Below are 19,534 nucleotides of genomic sequence, written 5' to 3' on the forward strand. Positions count from 1 at the left end.
CTCCAGAACACAGTATACCCAGGACAGCAGATGAAGTGAGTAGGACCCAAAGACCAAGACTGTTTATCTCCATTTTCCCACTGTCACTCTTTCTTAAAATAATTTCCTCAGTATGTGATAATGATAAAAGTGGAGATCAATTTTCTAGCGAGACATAGCAACCTTGATAAGGAACCCAGCTGTCTCATGCATAAACATTTCATTTGGTGAACATTCATTAAGTGCCTACTGTGTTCCAGGGCACACATGTGGCTGCCACAAACACCGCAGTTAGGGCATGCCTATACTGCAGTAGAAGCGTTCAGAGGGCAAGGAGGAGGGGCACAAGAGGAGGCTGGAAGTCAGAAAGAAAAATGGTTTCTGAGCTGAGTCTTGAAATATAATTCTGTGAACATGAGTTATGAGTGTTGCTAGACTCTGGATAGAGCACAGAGCCAGATAAAATGATCCCTTTCTTCAAGGAGTCTGTGCTTGATTTAAGGACAGGGGACAGTGTTTAAAATGATAAATAAAATCTGAAGCACCTTGCTATTAGGGTAGATCAACTTTGTGACCTCAGACAAGTTATTTCACCTGACTATCCATTCTGTAAATAGCAAAATAATAAAGTACTTCACAGAATTACAGTGTTGTTGTTGTTTTTTTTAAATGAGGTGACATAATAAAGCTCTTTGGAGAAGGCAATGGCACCCCACTCCAGTACTCTTGCCTGGAAAATCCCATGGACAAAGGAGCCTGGTAGGCTACAGTCCATGGGGTCGCTAAGAATCGGACACGACTGAGCGACTTCACTTTCACTTTTCCCTTTCATGCACTGGAGGAGGAAATGGCAACCCACTCCAGTGTTCCTGCCTGGAGAATCCCAGGGATGGCGGAGCCTGGTGGGCTGCCGTCTATGGGGTCACACAGAGTCGGACACGACTGAGGCGACTTAGCAGCAGCAGCAATAAAGCTCTTACCTACAGTGACTGCAGAATCGGTTCTGTGTGGCAAAAATATTGTAAAAGTGCCAAGTAAGTGCCATAGATAAAAATACTGAAGAGAAACAGAGAAAAGAGAGGCCTTTTCTGCCTGGACCGTGAGAGGCCTTGTGGCTAAGATGGCCCTGAGTATGTGAACGAGGAAGACAGGGCAGGTGGGAACTGAAGTAAAAGATGAAACTATGATTTTGAGACTGGATGGACCAAAAAGTGGAGAAGGAAATGGGAACCCACTCCAGTATTCTGGCCTGGGAAATCCCATGGACAGAGGAGCCTGGTAGGCGACAGCCCTTGGGGTCGCAAAGAGTGGGACACGACTTAGTGACTAAACGACAACAGACTAAGAAGAAAGGTGATGGAAACACAGGGTCGGGTTTGGTGGTGGAGAATCTGTTTCCAACACATTCAGTTTGAGGAGGTGCTGAAAGTGGCAAGCCTGGGATGCTAGTTTGCTCAGATGGATGGTTATTCAGGTGCATGCCCCTCTATTCTAGGCTTGGCTAGGGCTGAGCATGAAATGAAATGCTCAGCTTCGCTGGTTCTGGTGTTTAGTTGGTTTCCATCTTGCAGTGGGACTCTTTGTCACTCACTGGAAAGGTTTACATCTACCCAGGGTCATCAGGATGGAAAACAAGGCATAATTTTTTAAACCTTGGAACTTAAGCTCTTCTCCAAAAGAAGAGATGTGGAAAAGAACTGAACTGTGCCTAATTTTTATCCATTGTCATCTTCTTCCTTAGGTTTCTTTTCTTTCTAACGCTTCTTCCTTCCAACTAATGACTGTTAACTACTACAGAAGAAAGCTGAATTGGACAAAGTTTATATTTTTTTTTTGTACAGACTAAATGCTGTAATTTTTGTGTTTCAAAAATTAATCTTTTTGTGTCAGTTTCAACCATAAGCTCCTGTATTATCTCTCTTTATATGGAGTAGACCTAACCTATAAGTAACCATAGTTACTGGCTTTTATAGGTTATAGCCTGCCATATAAAATGCTTACATTTTGCCAAATTTGTTTTCTCTCTGTTTCTTTCTGTCTCTGAATACATATACTTCAAAAATACTTTTGCTGAACCATTTGAATTAATTATAGAGATCATGCATGACCCTTTACCCCAATTAGTTTCACATGTTATTTCACAAGCACAAGAGTATTCTCCCACACAGCCCATAATGCCTATTCAGATTTCCCCAGTTATTCCAGTAATGTCTTTTATAACCCTTCTCCTCATCCAAAGTTCACCAACAATCATTCATTGCATTTTGTCTCTTTTCCTTTCATCCAGAACAGTCACCCTGTTTTCATTTATTTTTGTCATTCATGGCAGTGAAATCTTGGAAAATTCCAAGATAATTTTCTTATAGAAAGTACTGTAATCTGGACTTGATTGTTAATTTATGGTAAGATACAGATTAAGCATTTTGACAGACACATTACATAGTGGAGACATGTGGCGTCCAGTTACCCTATGATTGATTATACCAGCCATCACTTGGGTAAGGTGGTCTGCCAGAGCTCTCCATTATAGGGATACCTTTTCCCCTAGGTAAGTGGTAAGTAATCTGAAGGGTGATACTCTGAGACTGTGTGAATATCCTGTTCCACAGCAACCCTTCCCCTAATGGTCTTAGTGTCTATTAATGAGCCTTGACTGAATCAATCATTGCATTGGTGGTTGCAAAGTGGGATTTTCTATTTCTGCTGTTCCTTTGGTGTTTGTTAGCTGGCTGTCTTTGTAAAGAGCATTCCAGTATCCCCCTTTGCATGAAGATCTGTGGATTTATGGTTCCCTTTTTTAAGTTGAACATGTTACAGTTTATCCATATCATTCTTTTCCTTGTTCAGACTGTACCATATGTGGCTAGTGGGAGCCCCTTCAAGGCAGCTCCTTTGTGCTTTGTCATGTCTGCATTAATATTTGAGCATCTCTTGCTTTCTGGCATAGTGAGATGTTCTAGGCTTATATTGTACTTTCCTTACCCTCCAGGCCTGGATTCAACTATTTCTCCAATGAGTTACAGTATTGAGAAAGACAGGGTCTGGGTATTCAAGCTTTTCTCTAAAAATGCATATAATCCAGAGAAAGTTAAAATTCATGAATCATTTGTTTAAACTCCCTCAATCCCCAGCTTTACTGAAATATTCACATGGAGTCATCAGGAGTCTAGAAGTTGGAAGGGAAGAACCAGTGAAAGGAAGAGGCCATGGAAATTGAAGGTCACTGGGCTTTGGACCAGAGGTGGCTCAGTGATGCAAAAAGGGGAGTGAGATAGTGCCAAGACCAATTTAGATTATGTTGGAATTCTGCCCAGGGAGTGACTAGAGAGCCTGAGAAAATAATTTCTGCTTATTTTCCAGGTAGACTCTGAAAATTGGTTGCCCTTTTTTATATCCAGTAATGGTGAGAGAGTGTATTCCCCTGAGCTACATGTATGCTAATTCTTAGAGCAGTTTAAGAAATATGGTTTCCATACTGAGAATCCCTTAGTGTGAGGTGTGTATAGGTAAATGTATATTTCAGCATGTCTTCTTTTAAAAATTAAAACTCATAGTTTTCATTTTCAACACTCCTAATTTTTAGGAGTGAAAACAGTATCTGAATTTACTTATTGATTATCATATTTGGTTGCAAATTAATAAAGGTGCATATGTGCAGCATTTTAGGCAGCAACTTATAAAACATAGAAGCCAAGAATTTCTAAGTTATTTTCTGAAGTAATCACATACATTTGATAAAAATGAAGCCTTTGCTCTTGAATTTGAACCAACTGATTTTTCTGGAACTCAGTATCACCTCTGTGATCTCTCTTTGTGGATAGCATAATTAAAATGTTCAATTTGCCTTTTCTATTCTATGAAACAAAACAAAACATGAAGCCAGTAGTTAATTGTTTCCATACAATGGGGAACTTTCAAAAATGCTTTTAAAAATACAAAAGCAAATTTGAAACAGAAGGGTTTTGTTTTTGTTTGTTTTTCATTGAAGTCAACATTTTTGGAAGTTAAAAGAACAGAGACTAGTACATCTATGTACAACAGGACTATGGTAATTATTTAGATGTATACATTACATGTTACAGATACTTTGTAATTTTGTGAAACAGCACCCCTCCCACCCCTGATTTTTAACCCTGAGTGCATTCTTGAGAATGGAGAGTAGTACTAAAGCAATTGCTCTACACCAAATAGTTGCTTGGTATTTGATAAGCTAGTAAGGTTACACTGAAAATGAAAAGGGGCACATGGTTTAAATGTGCTACTGGCCGGCATAAGTAAGTGAACTCAAGTGTGTGGTAGGCAAATTGCCCCACATTAGCCCTTGACTGCTGAGTACTTTCTCCATTCAGGTCTTATGGGATTTCAGTGCATGGGATTAAACTAAGCAGACTGATGACTAAAGAACCACCATTTTTGGCAAATGAGTTATTTTAAAAGCCCAGTTTTATGGTTATCGGGAAAATTGTAATGTAACTGAGTTCTTTTGGAGGTCATAAAGATCGAGCTCTCTTTTCTTACTTGCTGTTGAAAACTCCCCTTAGTGAGGCATTCATCCCCATAACCAAAGCCATTGCTTCTTGTATTTCTTTAATCTTGATCTTGTTTGAAAGGAGTTGTATCCAGAGTACAGTTTCTTCATTCATAACTAAATTTCTTTCAGACATTAAGACAGCTTACATGTAATTATATAATTAAAAATCTTCCTTAATCTGGATTTACTAAATCCATAACTGTTTTAGCCAGTAAAAGGAAATTATATTTCGGCTTTTATAACTGATCTGTGTACTTTGAACATCTCTTTTGGGACTGTATTTGCCTTTGAATTATGAGATAGAAAATACTTTCTGTGACTGTTAATGCTTGTGAAGGTAGCATCTGGTGTCCTTGTTCTTGGGCTGGTGTTCATTTTACTGGCTGGATTCACATTTGAAATTAAAGTGGGATAAAAAGAGTTTTTTCCTACCAGATGCCTTCATCCTATTTTTATATAGCATATTGTTATTTCTAACTGTAAAAGTAGACATGACTATTGTGGAAAATTTGGATACCACAGGAAAATGCAAAGATAGTAAAAATTATTCTACTCTATTTTTGTTATCTTTAATTAGCAACTATTCAAATATTGACTTGTTTTCATTCTAGTCTCTTTTTCTAGATATAGATACTTTAAAAAAATTGGGGTCACACTGAACGTATCATCCATCCTATAGCCAGCACTCCCCGGTGAACACTGCTCAGAAACATTTTCTCATTTTGTTAAGTATCTTACAGATTTAAAAAACCTGTTTATCCATTGCCAAACATTTGTTTTAAAATTGCTTAATATGTTACTATAATGGAAAACTTTTTGTACATATCTTTGTGTACATCTTGGACTTTTTTAAAGGATAAATTCAATCTTTTAAAAGATTTATTGGTTTCAAGGAATGACAAGTAATTCAGTTTGTCCTCTCTAGCAATTCTGGGTAAGTCCTTCTCTGCAAGAATCTGTCTTTGTAACACCATCATGTTGGTCTCTCCAGAATGGTACAGTAACACCTTATTTACTAACAAGACCATCAGGGAACTTCTAATAAATTTTTCACGTAACTGAAACACCCTTGAAAGTGTTCATACTAGGTTACTGTGAAACCTAAAATGTGAGTGAGATTCTTTCTAAAATTGTATGACATATATTGCTATTGTCTTTAACATAATGAAAATATATGAAAATCATGATTTGACTCCTCTGATTTAAATCACAAGCATCCTTGTAAACAGTGGTTATTATACAGTCAGTTCTGCTAAAGTGCAATACATGTGTTTCTAAAATCCACCATGCTATGCAGAATCATAACATGCCACCTCGCCACCCCCCCCACACACACACCAACCAGTGCTTAAGGGAAAAGTGGGATTAGGGTCATGACACTCAAAAACCTTTCTCGGTGGCACATTAAAAAAAATAGAATGGGAACTGGATAAAAATTGGAGCACAATTTTACACCTATTAGTTGGGTTAAGAAATAAATAGATAAAAAGTACAATACAGCACTTTACCTTGAGAAAACCCTGATGTTTCCTATGGATTGAGGCCCTAGAAGGGTTATAGCTTGTGACTCATTATGAGGTGATGGCAGTCGGGGGAGGTGGGTAACCTGAAAACAGAAGCAAAGTTGGGACACCCGATGTGGAGGCTTGGCACCCTTGTGGGGAGCTGAGATCGCTGGCAGATATCTGAGGTGTGGCTTTGTGCATTCTGAGTAACCTTAGGCAGCTGGGTTCCGCCCCATGCAGTCTTCTGCTGTTACTGTGTGTTTCTTGCAGTGTGAAATCATGCCTAAACAAATGGGAAATTCGAGTTATGCTCAAGTTGTTCCCTATGATATAAAACGCAAGAGTTAGAGGAGAACTGAGCGTACCATGTGGTACTACACTGATGTCTCAGGGATATTCGTGTAAAAACAGAAAAACCTAGCTTAAGAGTCCACACTGTGTAATGTAGCAATAACAGTACAACAGTAACAGTACTCTAAGCTGTAACAGTGACGGTAATAATAAATGATGCCTATCGATGTCTGTGGGTTTCTGACTGCCTGTGGTGACAGTACTTCCTGCCTCCTCCTAATGGACCTATTTCTCAATCTCTTACGGCTTTTAAATGAGTTTATCACACTTCTTAGAATAACGTCTTGTGTGCAGCCCAGTCAGTGCAGGAGAGCCTGACAGGTTTAAACTTCAAATTATAATTTACCTGTGGTGTCTGTTATACTACTGAAACTCTATCTTATGAATGAGTTACTACCTATGTATTCATTTGCAAGATTGTGGGAGGAGGTAACTGATGTTTTAAGTGAGATCATCATTGCACAGAATTTTCAGATTTTCTGTTTCATTAGAAAAAAGCTAACAAGACTCTTCTCATTCCCAGCTGCAAAAGTGAAGTGTGCTTAAATGGGTACATCTGACGGGCATTTATAAGTTGTTGATGAATTTCTTAAGTTGTTATTGTTCACGTCTATTTACAACCTGCTTCTGTGTTTGTGACATGAGCTCATCTTTGGAAGGTGGGGCAGGCAAGTGTGATTTCAGAAGACCTTCCCTCCCAAGTCGCAGTATAATTAGAAGTCCAGATCCTCCCTCAGTTGCTTTTTATGACTCCCTGAGAAGGACATTTTTACCGTGAATGGTTGCCAAGATGCCTTGCTGGTTCCTGCTTCAGTAACTTTAATAAGGTGACAAGTCAAAACACCATCTAGATTTAGCAAGTCTTGTTAGTATTGTTCTGAAAGAAAAGTAGACACAGTTCATCATTTAGATATTCCAGTGAAATCTGTATTTTAATTATGCATAGAGACTCTGAATAGCAATGTGGTATTTTGGTTTTTAATTTCTAATCTGACTTTAACTTTTTGTCTCTGCACAATTTCTAGATATATTTGGGCTGCCTGACTTCACTGAGTCATTGCTAGTAATTAACAGGACTTTGTGGGAAAAGGGAACTTGCCTTCTGAGCTTCGTACCAAAGACCTGGGAAAAGTAAGTGTTTTTCTAACTTGCTTTTAAAAAAATTCCATTCAGTTTCTCTCAGAAAGCTAACAATGTGTCTGTCGTTTTTCTACTTCCTTTCTCTCCTGGCTTTATAAGCTTTATATGCTCTTATGGGCTTGAAACATGGAAAGGAACTCAGGAACCTTAAAAAAAAAATAAAAAGCCTTTCAAGATATTAGGATGACTTTCTGCATTGTGTCAGTTCTTTGGGATTTCATAAGCTGAGTCCTCAAGGTTGTGATAAAATCTTTTGCGAGGTGTTCAGAAGATAAATTCTAAAGGTAAGAGTGTGATATGGTGTGATAGAAAACTGAGTCCAATTTTCTGAGCTTCAGGTATTTTAGACTTTTAAATAAGCTCTTTGGTTCTGAATTCTTTAGGATAAGAATGAAATCCATTTGGTTCTTTTCTTGTCTGGAAAGGAAAATAAAATTGAAAATCACTTGTTCAATAAGTCCCTCATGTGGCTTGGCCTTGGAAGAATTGCTGCACCTGTCAGTTTTATTATTTTACAACTTAGAGAAACTTGAAGATGGTTTGAGACACCTGTAGGAATGCCTTGACTGAAAAACTTACTTGGTGCTATAAAGTTCAGTTTTATTCCCTGATCTTTTTGAAAAGAAAGGTCAAATGGGCCCTAAAAATAATAAAATCAGTCTGCTTACTTGTAGATATTACTTGGAAATATGAGTGGCCCCTAAGAATGTAAACAAAATAGCACCCACACACTCATGCACACTCACATGTGCTCACCCACACCTCCTTTCTGGTGTGTCCCAAAAGCAATATCATTGACAATCGGAATGGTTTGCTCATTAAATCACTAGATAGTTTACTAAACTTCGTATTTTTTGTGTATTATAACTCCTCTACATTTCTGACAGCACAAATGAGATAGTTGAAACATTCCTAAAACAAAACAAGATAAAAGAACTTTACTCTAGAAGGTTCATAGAAGCATTAAACAGTAAGATCAGATTTTATCGTTATGTGTATTGTCATGTAAATTTATTTATAACTAAATTGTTATATGGAAATTATAGTAAGGTAAGTTATGACTCTTTTGAAGTTAAGTAAGATAGTCATTCTGAAAAAGTATTATACACATCACAGAATATACACACACCATGAAAACTCTTTCTGAGAGCTATGAAGTCTCTGCTAAAATATAAATCCATTGAAAGCAAGGACTTTGGAAATTTTCTCCAAAAACACTTTTCTGTTTATAGTGAAATATTGGCAGCAGTGATGTACTGTGGAATTTTTAAAAAATGTCAGTGGAATTAAAAAAAAATAGCAATATGTTTATTAATAGTTGAGTTTTTTAGTTTGTATTCACATATTGACCTTAAAATAATGGAAATCCTATGTGGTCTAGTTGTTATTCCATCCTGGAAGGATATTTGAAAGAGGATTATGTTGAAAGTCACCAATCTGTTCACAGAAGTAGAATGAAAAGAGCAAAAGATCAATTCTCTGGGCTTTAGGATCTCAATATTTGCAATGGTGTTTGGATTGGAAATATAACAGCCCCAGAAAGTGAGCTACTTAGATTGTCTTTCAAATGATTTAGCATTTCTTTAAAATTTTATATAGTCCCTGGTGAAATATTTTCCTCCTGTTATACCAAAATACTCCCTTTGTGACATTGCTGTAAAAGTTACTTTTCCATTTTGTAGAAGCAAGGCATTGGTAGGACCTTTGATCACCATAATAAGCTAAATGCAGTCCCTGTGTTACCAGAGGAACCACGGCAGAAGAATCCTTGCTTACTAAAACTGATGTTATAGGTGAAAATTTGTATGCATGAAGGATGTTCACAGGTGACTCTTAAGTTTAAAAAAAAGGTGATTATAATGTGGATGATACACATAGATCTAGTCATGAAGAGCTAGTTGTATGGAAGTAAACAAGGGAGAGGGCGGGGCAGGGCAGGGGGAGATAGAGGCAAGTCCCTTCTGAAATTTACAGAAGTCACAGGTGAATGCTTCTAATAGTACTTTGAAAGCTGTACATGCGTGCTAAGTTGCTTCAGTTGTGTCCAACTCTGTGCGACTCTATGAACTGTAGCCTGCCAGGCCTCTGTCCATGGGATTCTTCAGGCAAGCATACTGTTGTGGGTTGCCAAGCCCTCCTCCAGGGGATCTTCCCAACCCAGGGGTCAAACCCTTAAATCAAACCCAGGGGTCAAATCTCTTAAATCTCCTGCATTGGTAGGCAGGTTCTTTACCGCTAGCACCACCTGGGAAGCCCTTATAAGAGGTACTTAAATGAATTAGTGACTTATTGGGGGGAGCTAAGTGCACAGTTTTAGGGAAAATTCGGAATCCTAAACAACCACCATACTTCCTTTGAACTCCCACTTGTCCTGTGCTTTTATTTTTTTCCTAATCACAAACATGTTTTCAAAGTCTTCCTTGTTTCAAGCATTAAATTATTTGAAGTAGGTTTCTGAAAACTTGAGTATATGACAAGATTAGATGCACTTTTGAAAAATTAGCCATGGATTATTTAAAAGAATTAGAAAGTAGTTTCTATTTTATTATTGTGTTTAATACATATATGCATTTATTTTTATGTTAAAAATGCCAGCGTAGAATATGCTATGGATTATTTGGTACCTTTTCTTTTCCACTTAATAAGTCATGAATTCCCGTGCTAATAAATGTTTGTCTACAATATCAGTTTTAGTGATAGAGAAACAAGTGGATGTTATCCTTTTGTTTAATTTGAGGTGATCCTGGCTTTCAGTTAGAAGAGAGTATAAATATATGAAGTATATGGTGAGAGTTTTTCATCTGCAAACAGATAATAGACTAGAATTCACCTTCTACAATCTCTAGAGTGTTTACTGTAACCAGACATGTTCTGAATAGGAGGCTTGTGGGACTAAATATGTGTTCAAAATGGTAAATGTCACTGTTTGACAAACACTGTGTATAAAACTTTGCATCTTCTTTGGTCCCTTTGTTATATTACAGAAGCGCGGGCGACATGTTCCTCCTGCTTAGCTGTCTTCATCAATATTTCTGTGCCTAAGGAAGGATTCTACCTATGTTATTTCTCCCTCCCAAGAAGCTCGAAATATCTCAGATGAGGTGATAGGTACAGAAGGAACATTTCATAGCCTTTGGAATATAATTTATTGGAACAGATTGAAATCCACATCAGTTGGAGATGCAAAATGTATTACAGATCTTTGTATGCCTTCTCAGTTTTAGGTTCATTTATTAAACCAATATTTTTTGCACAACTACTGGGTGCCAGGCACTGTGTTCAGAGCTCATTGTTCAAAGATGAATGAGATATGCTCTTGCTTTCAAAGAACTTAATTTGAGTTTCAAATTCAGATTCAAATTACATTTATTCAGTGTGTACTATGTGACGAACAGTGAGGTGGATATTCTTAAATGAGGTGTTTGACCACTAACATTCAGTAATGATATTCATTGATCCATCTCTTCCAAAATAAATCATGAGTAGAATTTTCTCATCTTTAAGTTTTTTTCTTTTATTATTTTTTCCTAAACTTTTGGTATCTGCTACTACTTGTTAAGTTAAATTAGCAAATGGAAAAAAAGTTAGTGAACAACAAGCATTTAATTGATCAGTTTAGAACAGTAATTGAAAAAACATGTATGTGTATATATATATCTATACACGTGTGAGCATGCACACAAATGTAATATTTGGGAACCAGTATGCATATAATATGGGGCTTCCTCCGTGGCTCAGTGGTAAAGAATCTGCCTCCCAATTCCGGCGATGTGAGTTCGATCACTGGGTTGGGAAGATGCTCTGGAGAAGGAAATGGCAACATACTCCAGTGTTCTTGCCTGAAGAACCCCATGGACAAAGGAGTCTAGTGGGCTATAGTCCATGGGGTTGCAAAGAGTTGCCAACTAAACATCACCAACAAAACAACAATGCATATAAGGTAGTTGTAATTTCTCCTAGTAGGATAGTTCTTAGTTCATAGGGTAAATTAAATATACTAAGAATTCTGATATTCTGTCCTTAGACTGGTTCCACTGTCTGAACGAGTATGGAAATCAAAGTATTGAGTTACTGGATTGACACAGTAATTCTTGGGGTAGAGATTATTGACATTCAGGGGAAAGGAACTTGCCAACATTCACACAGCTAAAAAATGTTTGAGTTAGGATTCTAACTGTAATCCATCTAACTTCAAAGCCCATGCAGTACCCATCCAACTCCGGAGAGCTGGTAGAGAAGATAGACTCACAAATGTCACAAGCCCGTTGAGGAAGGGCAGTCATTTCCCGAGGAATCAGGGATTTATATGGCCTTGGGCATATTCCCTATTTTCTCAAAGTCCATTTTGTCATTTTTAAAGGAAAGTGGTTAGTAGGATCTAGCAGGACCTTGGACCAGAGCAGTTAAAGGGGCATTGGTAAGGGAAGAAATAATAGGTTTGGGACTGAAAGCCACTGCAGGCAGTGAACCCTGGGAGTGTGCTGGGAACCGTATTAAGAATTTTACATATTTTATCTTATTTACTCTTATATCAGTTCTGAGAGGTAGATGTTATTGCCCCATTATAAGGATTTTGAAACTGAGGCTCCATGAGGTTAAATAACTTGTCTAATGTCGCATTAGACATTAGACAAGTTAGCTTCCCTTTTGGCCCAGCTGGTAAAGAATCTGCCTGCAATGTGGGAGACCTGGGTTTGATCCCTGGGTTGGGAAGATCCCCTGGAGAAGCGAAAGGCTACCCACTCCAGTGTTCTGGCTTGGAGAATTCCATGGACTGTATAGTCCATGGGATCACAGAGTCGGACATGACTGAGTGACTTTCACTTCACTAAGAATGTCACAAAACTGAGGAGTGGAGTGGTCAAGACTTAAGCCCAGTTCTCTATGACTGTCATGTATATGCTCTTAACCACCATGCTATGCTTAGAAGTAATCTTTTCTATGTGTCAAAACTCCCTTAATACCCTACTCGAATCTCTCCGATAATATGTTCTGATTTTATCTTTTATAGTTTTTAACTTGGGTATAGTTACTTACATAATGTTTAATAAACTGTAGTCTTGAGGCGGACTTCCCAGGTGTCCCAGGGGTAGACAACCTGCCTACCAAGCAGGAGATGCAGATTTGATCCCTGGGTCGGGAAGATCCCCTGGAGGAGGAAATGGCAACCCACTCTATTATTCTTGCCTGGAAAATTCCATGGTCAGAAGAGCCTGGCAGGCTACAGTCCATGGGGTCGAAAAGAGTCAGACACCACTGAGCACTGAGAGTGTGTGTATGCACATGCACGTGCGTGTGCGCGCACACACACACACACACACACACACAAGGTCTTAAGCACTGGGATCCAGTCTCATGTTTTTTGTATGTTTTTCATAACTCTTTGCTCTGTAAATTTTGCATTGGTAAAGTAAATAATCTCTAAGATATTTTGTCACCTAAAATTCAGTATTTTAAAATTATATATGTAAAGCTTCCATTGCAGTTGTATCAACTGTAACTTAAAAGGGTGGGGGGGTGGTCATTAGATTTTAGTGTGATATTTATTTACCTACTTATTTAATAGTTTGATATCTAGATTGATCTCAAAGTTTCAGGAAATTCCTGATTGCCATTTTATCTAAAAATTAATTTTTGACTTGCTGTCCAAAACTAGACTAAGTTTGGAAGCTGAGACTAAAACACACTTCTAGTGCCTTTTGGTGGAGAAGGAAATGGCAACCCACTCCAGTGTTCTTGCCTGGAGAATCCCAGGGACGGGGGAGCCTGGTGGGCTGCCGTCTATGGGGTCGCACAGAGTTGGACACGACTGAAGCGATTTAGCAGCAGCAGCAGCAGCGCCTTTTGGAGACTGTAAAGCTGTCTTGCTGCTCCTTTGCTATGGTAGGTATGAAACTGTCTTAAATAATATTTTTGAGTCCATAAAAAAATACTACCCTATCGTTCATGTAGGTGAGGACCTCAGTTGCTAAAATATGTGGAGCCCTTGTGTTGATGGTCACTACCGTTGAGTGACTTGTCTAATGTCATATAGCTGGGGAGTGGCTGGACTCAGATTAGACAACAAACAGAAGTACTTTTCTGGTTCAGGCAGATTATGGGAGATCCCCTGGAGTCAGGCACCCTAGTTTCTTGGCTTATGAACTCTGTGACTCATGGCAAGAAAACATCTGTAACATGAGAATGGATAAGAAAACAGGTTATGATAGTAGGTTTGTGTACCTGGTTCATTGGGAATTTGGAGGAAAAACACCTGTATCCAGATGGGAGCCACTTTTGCTCAGATAGTCTTTAAAGGCCAGAATTGTGAACTTGTAAGACAGAATGTGATGGTTCAGTATTATAGCGTATGTTTATCCCACAATGACCCTTGGCGGTTTCTAAGCCAGAGTTCACCTTCTCTTGTAACTATTGTGTTAAAAGGAGGTAGTTTAGACTACTCTGTTCTGTATGCTGGAGGAGAGTAGGAAAGAAAACATTTTCCAAAGAAAATGGAAAATATTACTTGAGATCAACATTGCCACTGGGCTTTGAAAAACTCTGGGGTTTCTTTCATCTTCCAAGGGAGTAGCACAAGTGAGCTGTGAGGGAGGAAAGCAAACCCTGGGGAAGGTTCATAGCTTCTCTGCCTCTGTTACTGGAAAAGAGGAAGGTGAGGGCCCATAAATAGCTCTCATGGCAGGTCCAGTGTGTGAGAGCACAGGGAGCCGCTTATTCCCCTGGCTGCTGCTCAGCCTGACGGAAAGGAGACCGCAGGAGAATGGGTCTCAGAGCCTGGCTCTGTAGCAGAAATAAATGTGTCCTGGCCATCACAGGCATGCATTTCATAAATTTCAACTTGCATAAAGATTTGTGATGTTACTCCCTCTTGAGGTTTAATATCTTAGATAGCTAGAAGAACGAGCAAATTGGATAAAAATACTCTTCAGTCTCAGTCTGATTCTTGCACTTTTTGACTGCTTAGTTTTGCACTTTGAAGGAAGGGCAGACTTGGCCTGTACATTCTTGATCATGAAAAGCAGAAGCTGTCAATAAATACTAGATTTAAAAACCACTGCCAGGGTGACCTCCCCCAACTATGTGACCTTGCAAAAAAGCTTCAGTCTGCTGTAAGCTGGTAGTCCCTTAATACATAGAACCTGGCAGGGAAAATAAAATCCCATATCCCTTTCCCTTTTACTTGTGAACTAATTGTTGTTTTCCTGCATTTAAAAGCAGACATTAAACTCTCCCTTTGATGTTCCACAGCGGACAGACTCCAGTTATGTGTTACAACTCCAAATGCATATCTGTGGTTAAATGAAGACCAGCTTTGGCAAATTACATTTTGATGGTTATATTTTGATCTGGAGCCAGAGAACAGAATGGCAATTTATTCTTTCATCTGACACACATTTATTGGGTTCCTGCCTGGCCCTTTACATAAAGTGTTTTCAGATCTCACAAATATCACAGAAACCTTGCAAACATGATAGTGCTCTCTCTATTTTATAGATAAGGAAAATAAGGCAAAGAAAATGATGAGAAAAATTCCTCAGGGTTACATTGCTATTAAGTGACTGGGATTTGATCTTGGGTTTTTGGCTGACGCCTTAGAAAAGACCCTGATGCTGGGAAATATTGAAGGCAGGAAGAGAAGGGGACGACAGAGGATGAGATGGTTGGACGGCATCACCGACTCAATGGACATGAGTTTGAGCAAGCTCTGGGAGTTGGTGATGGACAGGGAAGCCTGGTGTGCTGCAGTCCATGGGGTTGCAAAGAGTCGGCCACGACTGAGCGACTAAACTAAAAGCTGTTACCATGGCGGGGAGAGGGAGTTGGTGGGATAGGGAGATGGGACTGGCTTTTCAGAGGAAATGATCAATGGAGCAAAGATATTGAGGATTGGAATATAAAATAATTGATAAATCATGAGCCCCTGATTCATTCATTTATTCAGCAGATATTTTTTGAGTATCTGTTTTGTGCTGGACACACTCTGCAAGGTGCTGGAAATTCAGTGGTAGGCAAGTCATAATCCTTCACCAGCTTCAAGGAGGAACTAGGAATGCAAGAAAGAGTGTTTGTTGCCCCAAAAAACCTCAGTGTCTTGGGTGGAAGAGCAGCATAGCTTTTATAAAGTTTTTTAAGATGTGGCAATTTTGATACCTTAACCAAAGTTGTAGAGTTTATTCTTCTTTTCATCAGTATATATACTGATAATATATACTGATGAAAAGAAAATTATCCAACAAATAAACAGAGGGGTGGCTTCACTAGGAAGCTTGCCATCTGTACTCCTTGGTTGGGCTGCTTAGGACATGCAGAAATGGAGGCTGGAGTGTAACTATATTGAGTTTTAAACAGTGTGGTGAACAAAAATTTGAGCAATGAGCTGGCAAGGACTGAATCTAATTCACCTTTGGAATCCCCTTTTTATGTAGGAGAACTTAGCACAGTGCCTGTGCTAAGTTCCCAGTAACTCTGGTTTATTGGTTCAGTGATGGGACATAAAATAAGAGAGGGGAAAGAAACTCGTATGCGGTGGGTAGGAGGGTTAAGATGAGGTGATATCAAGGAGGAGTGGGAGGGTAGCAGTGAAATAAACCGATAAATAAGCAAGGAGAGCACATGTCATAAGACAGACTTGATTCATATGTACAAACTGTATTAATATCCGAGGAGGGGAGGAGTTGTGTTTAGGGAACCTGGAAATGCCGTTGGGTGTGGATGCTTGAGAGAGACTTCAGCTTTCTTTTCACCTTCTAATTGGACTCTTCTGACTTTCTGTTCACATGTGAATCCTCTTGTCCCCTTTCCCATCATGAACTTTATTTCACCTTTTTGAGACTTTCAGCTTTTAAGTATGGTGGTGGCTCTTTAATAAGTAGGGTGGCCCATAGGTGTCAGTTTGCTGGGGCAGTCCTGACTGTGCCCTCTGCCTGGTATTGTTTTTGATGATGCCCCCTTTCAATATCAAGTGTTCTGGTTTGGATGATAAATTAAATGGCCACCCTACTGATAAGGGGATTTGGTGGCATTCTGTATCTTAAAAGAAAAAAAAAAATCTTTACAGTGTTCAGACTGCTTTGATGAATTAATGTGGATGTAGTATTCATAAAATTATGTATTAGACTACTGTCTGATCTCTCATAAGTAGAAAGAAGAAGAGAAAATAAGAAGTACCTGCAAAGACTCAGATGTAGAGAGATATAAGCCAATTTCAACAAAAAGAGGAGCCTAGCATCCCGCTAGGCTCCTCTGTCCATGGGGATTCTCCAGGCCAGAATACTGGAGTGGCTAGGCATTCCCTCATCCAAGGGATCTTCCTGACTGAGGGATCAAGCCCAGGTCTCCCACATTGCAGATGGATTCTTTACTGACTGAGTCACCAGGGAAGCCCAAGAATACTGGAGTGTGTAGCCTATCCCTTCTCCAGGGGATCTTCCCAACCCAGGAGTCAAACTGTGGTCTCCTGCATTGCAGGTGGATTCTTTACCAGCTGAGCTACCAAGGAAATACCGGTGGCTGGCATAGCCATATGAAAAAGGGAATTTAAAGGTTGTCCTGAAGATGAATGGTGTTGAGGTAATCTAGCATCCTTTGAGAAAATTTTGGCATGATCACTTGTTTCTACTTAGAGTTTCAGTGTTTCCCAACAGTGGTAATTTAATTTAGATGCATTTTCATTTGTTTTCCAAGTAGATAGTAGAAATAATTTCTTAGAGGTTTTGTCAGAGGTTTAAATAAATGAGTGGAGGGGAAATTGTTGAATTCAAGTTTTTTTCTTAAGTCTGTTGAGTTGTGTCTTTTGTTGAAAATCAAATGAGGCATTCACATAGGGACTCAGAGCGTACTAATAGAATATATGTTGGGATTTTTCTCCTAATAAATAGGATTAAATTGGATTTATAATTCATATACACAGATTTGAAGACATGAACTAGTATTTTGTCACACAGATGTATGTAAAAGGTTTTTAGATATTCAGGAAATGCTTGACAATAATTCCAGTATGAGGGTTGGATAGGATTAAAATTATGCTTATTAGGACCAGTTTCTTCCATATTTTATGAGATAGTGATGCATTTACCTTCAAATCCCATAGTTTCTTTTTCCCTCCAGTGTTATCTTTCATGCTAGTCAAGCTCAGTTGTGTCCTACTCTTTGCAACTCCATGGACTCCTTCCCATAGGGTCGCAAATGGGGGACTCTGCTTTCCCATTTTATACTGCACCTCTAGCTTGGAAACATGTCCTTAATTCTCTATAGTAGATAAAAGTTGAGTTTATGATTTTTAACAAAACCCTGGGAGTCCCATAAAATTGGCTACTAGATGTGGCAGACTGAGACCAACCCTCACGAGGCTGCCTCTCTGGCTTAGACACCGCCCCCCTCCCCCTAATCCCCCCTCCTGAAGTGACTGTCAGCATATTTGGTTGCAGAGACCAGGCATCCAATAGATTAAGGCTTTGAAAAAGTGAGGGTTTCCCTCTTCCTTCTGCCAGGTCTTTCCTTTCTCATATTAATTTCTTAGCTCTGCCTCTTCCCAGGATAATTGACATTGGCAAGTCCACCTCTCACAGGGCAGATCCTAACTGCTTTCACCAGGAATAGGATGACAATATTGGAGAAGGAAATGGCAGTCCACTCCAATGTTCTTGCGTGGAAAATCTCATGGACAGAGGTGTCTGGTGGGCTACAGTCCATTGGGTTACAAAGAGTCAGACATGACTGAGTGACTGAGCACACACAGGATGACAACAACCACAGCTATCAAAAAGTCCAGAGTCAATACAAAGGCTTCCATATAATCCTAGGAAGTTCCTTTCCTAAGGCAGGGGTGAGTTGGTTTAATCATATTGGGCATATACTGATGTGGTCAAGAATCTTAAAGAAATTATTTTGTGATCACTTCATACCTGTTAGAATGGCTGGCATTAAAAATACAAGAGATACTGACTTCCCTGGTGGTACAGTAGATAAGAATCCACCTGCCAATGTAGGGGACATGGGTTTGATCCCTGGTGGGGGAAGATCCCACATGCCTTGGAGCAAGTAAGCCTGTGCATCACAACTACAGAGCCTGTGCGCCACAACTGCTGAAGCCTGCATGCTCTAGGGCCTGTGAGCAACAACCATTGAGCCTGCCTCCCACAACTACTGAAGCCCGGACACCCTTGAGCTCTATGCTGCAACTTCTGAGCCTGTGTGCCTCAACTACTGAAGCCCATGCACCTAGAGTCTGCTTCATAAAAAGAGAAGCCACCACAATGAGAAGCCCATGTACCATGATGAAAAGTAGACCCCACTCACTGCAACTACAGAAAGCTGCATGCAGAATGAAAATCCAGTACAACCAAAAATAAAATCAACAAATTGTTAAGAAAAATGCAAGAGATAAAAAGTGTTGGTGAGGATGTGGAGAAAAGGGGCTCTTGTGCACTGCTGATGGGATTGTAAAATCATGTAGCCACTATGGAAAACAGTATGGAGGTCTTCAAAAAATTGAAAATGGAACCACCATAAGGTGAGTAAGGTGAAGTCGCTCGGTCGTGTCCGACTCTTTGTGACCCCACGGACTGTAGCCTACCAGGCTCCTCCGTCCATGGGATTTTCCAGGCAAGAGTACTGGAGTGGGGTGCCATTTCCTTCTCCAGAGGATCTTCCTGACCCAGGGATTGAACCCAGGTCTCCTGCATTGTAGGCAGACACTTTACCGTCTGAGCCAGATGCAGCAATTCCATTTGCTGAGTATATGTCTAGAGGAAATGAAATCACTATGTGGGAGAGATAGTTGCACCCACATGTCCATTGCAGCACTGTTGACAATAATTAAGACATGCAAGTGTCTGTCAACAGCTAAATGGATGGGTAAAGAAACTGTGACATATATATCCAGTCGACTATTTTTTCAGACATCAAGAAAAAAGAAAATCTTGCTACTTGTAACAGAATGGATGGACCTTGATGGCATTATGCTAAGTGAAATAAGTCATACAGGGAAAGACACATTCTGTATGATCTCACTTATATGTAGAATCTA

The 19,534-nt window shown here is 39.4% G+C and overlaps 1 protein-coding gene across 21 annotated transcripts in view; it reads left to right on the forward strand.

Moving 5' to 3' along the window:
- The window catches only part of APBB2 (amyloid beta precursor protein binding family B member 2), a 368,065-nt gene that overhangs the window by 100,093 nt on the left and 248,438 nt on the right, over positions 1 to 19,534 (forward strand). For 19 of the 21 annotated variants that reach the window (XM_081591655.1, XM_081591664.1, XM_081591485.1 and 16 more), the window contains one exon: positions 7,392 to 7,497. The exons of the other annotated variants lie outside the window; for them this stretch is intronic. The gene's annotated coding sequence lies outside the window, so the exon portion shown is untranslated. The remainder of the gene's footprint in view (positions 1 to 7,391; positions 7,498 to 19,534) is intronic. 21 annotated transcript variants of the gene reach the window in all.

This window comes from Giraffa tippelskirchi, chromosome 1 (genome assembly GCF_054371585.1).
Source record: "Giraffa tippelskirchi isolate mGirTip1 chromosome 1, T2T-mGirTip1v1.2.pri, whole genome shotgun sequence".
NCBI classification, from domain to species: domain Eukaryota; kingdom Metazoa; phylum Chordata; class Mammalia; order Artiodactyla; family Giraffidae; genus Giraffa; species Giraffa tippelskirchi.